A 2,995-nucleotide genomic window follows, 5' to 3' on the forward strand; every position below is an offset into this window, starting at 1 on the left:
TATAGACAGTATAATTTTGCTTTGTTTATGATATAGCTGTAAGACTTTTAAATTCTTTTTGTCACTTCTTTTCCCATGTTATTTAATCAAAGTCAGTTTCAATCTGTTTTTACATATGCCCTCTCTATTGATTATGACTGTATAAGAAAGCTGGGTGATTGATTAAAATTTTCAGTTTTCCAATATTTATTTTGATATTATTATTCTCAGCGTACTTGCCAATAAAGTAACTGTGCTACAGATTGTTGATGAAATTAATGTACTGTTTTAAAAATAATAATTAGCAATTAAAACTCCAGGTTTTATAAAGATAGTTTTTATGCATAAGCCTAGTGCAAATTATCACTCTTATGATTTTGAATTTGTTATTCTAGCAATTGCTTAGAATAATACCTGACAATAAACATGAGAGGATAACAGGAATGTAAAATATTTCCTAGTATGATGAATGTGATTGACTTGAGATAAAAAAATTTTTGTGATAAAAAATTGAGCTGTGTCAGTAAGCACAAATTGTTTGGCTATTTGAATGACCTGACCAGTGGAAAATTGCTCAATTTACCTATTTTTATACAACTTTTCATGTTTTATGTTTTTTATTGCCTTTGAATTTATTTTATTTTAATTTTGGCTAATTCTGTCAGTCATGTTGATCAAAATAAGCAAACTCATCTGCTTAGGGTATCTCTTAGGCACTTCAGAAAAAACAAGTCACATGAAAAGTTGTTCTGGAGTCAGTAAATGTTTAGTGCCATGAATATGTAGTCTACACTAGTGTTATCTACTAGAAATACAATGGAATAAATGTAATTTTATATTTTCTAGTGGAAATAGAAAAAATAAAAAGAAACAGGTGAAATAAATTTTACAAATATATATTATTTAACCCAATATATCCAAAATATTATCACTTCAACATGTAATCAATATAAAAGTCAATAATATATTTTATATTTTTGTACTAAATATTTGAAATTAAGTATGTATTTTACACTTAAAACACATCTCAATTTGGACTAGCTACATTTGAAATGCTCAATGTCACATGTGGCCAGTGGCTACCACATTGGACAATAAGATTACACCTTTTCATACAGATGAAATAAATGAATGGTTTAAAAAAAAAAAAAACTCTGTTGGAATTTCTAAAAAATCCACAAATTCACATTTCCTATTACATATAAATTTCTTTAAGCATTACTCTTCCTGTGACTGAAATCTCTGGTCTGATTTGTAAGTTGTAATTTTCCTATTTTATTCTATCCTCTGTCTTCTAACTCTGATGTCATTTCATCATTTAGTCTCACTGTTTTACATTTTGAAAACTATTTAGATAATATGCGTAGTTAAGAATGTAATATTTCACATAATGTCTATGATGGTAAACTGTGATGTTATTGATATCAAATTTATTTAATTAGCAAGTGATGAAAAAGAGCTATGTGCAATGGATTATCTTTCAAATGTAAAAAAGAGATTAATTATGGTTTTGAAATTATACCATACTATTTTTGCATTGTTTTCATGGTCCTCAATTTGTAGGCAGGTATTGTCTACTATTAAAACATTGTGCAAGAAAACATGTTGAAGCTTTAAAATTTGGAAATATTACTTAATTAAATAGTAGCAGAGTAGTATAAATTATTTTTCTTCTCTAATTCTCATGTTTTAGATGTTAATTTACTTTCTATATAGAACATATTTTAAAATTTTCTTCCACATAGAGTTTTAATATAATTTTTATTACTTAAGAAAAATTTATTCAAAGACTCATTTTGTATTTAGGGGAAAATATCTAAGATTGAGTCTTACTGATAGCCAATAAGTAGACAAATGAAAACAAAAGTTTCTGATCCATAATTTTCTCTGCATACAACGATATTCCTATCTGGCTGTAGCTATTCAATCCTATGCGTATCTAATGAGTTCAGCTTACAGAGCACAAATGTTTGTATATTTTCAAGTATTTATATTGCTAGTTTGCAACATCATGCAATATTGATGTCTTCTAATGATTAATTAAAAATATAAAAATTGTCAGAATATACATTTATAAATGTTAAAAAATATATAGAATGGTCCAAAGCATTGTATTATTTAATTTGCTGAGCCAATGTTTAGTTTAAATGGATCTTTTCATTTATCAGGTTTTTGCTGGTCACAGTCCACTATGGCTATAGTTGATGTCACTTTTTAAAATATCTGAATGTTTTAGATTGCCTTCTTTTAATTTTTTTATGCAATGTAAATTCAAATGTATGTTTAAAATTTCTCTATATAAATGAACCCTATATGATATATATATTTTATACAAATTATATAGACTGTAAACATGTAAATAAGATAATAATGATGTATCATTCATAAAGTGAAAGTATAGATTATATTTAACTTGCATCACAGATAAGCTCAAGCTATATGTATATTTTTCATGTTAGTGATGCATTTTGAAGGCTTTTTTAAATAAAATCTGACACTAGATTCACTACTTAGATATTTTATTATATCATCATCAATATTTAAGTACCAAATTCTCTGATTTTATATTGACTCCTTGAAATTTCTTTTGAATTACCATATTCAAAAGTATGTTGGTGTATAGTCTTATTAAATAAGATTCAATTTCCTAGATTCAAAAAGTTAATAATTAATGCAATAGCGTAAAGTAGCTTTTCTTAAACATCTAAACTATTAGGACAGGACATATTATTTAAATGGAAATTTTCTCATATTATGGCATTATGAATTTAAAAGGTAGAAACACAACCTTAGTTTTGAAAAGATATTTTTCAAATGAAGATTTAATTTGTAGAGCAACCTACTTTATGTTTTCCTACAATTTATGCAGGCTCTTTGTTTACGTGTTAAGATTATTTAAATCTCATGAAGAAAATCATTAATCTGTCAAAACTTTCAAGATTTGTATATGATAACTAAATGAACAATGCTAAATAATTCATTTAATTGTTTCTGTAAACCAGTTCCCAGTGATCTT

This window comes from Cynocephalus volans, chromosome 14 (genome assembly GCF_027409185.1).
Source record: "Cynocephalus volans isolate mCynVol1 chromosome 14, mCynVol1.pri, whole genome shotgun sequence".
Taxonomy (NCBI): Eukaryota; Metazoa; Chordata; class Mammalia; order Dermoptera; family Cynocephalidae; genus Cynocephalus; species Cynocephalus volans.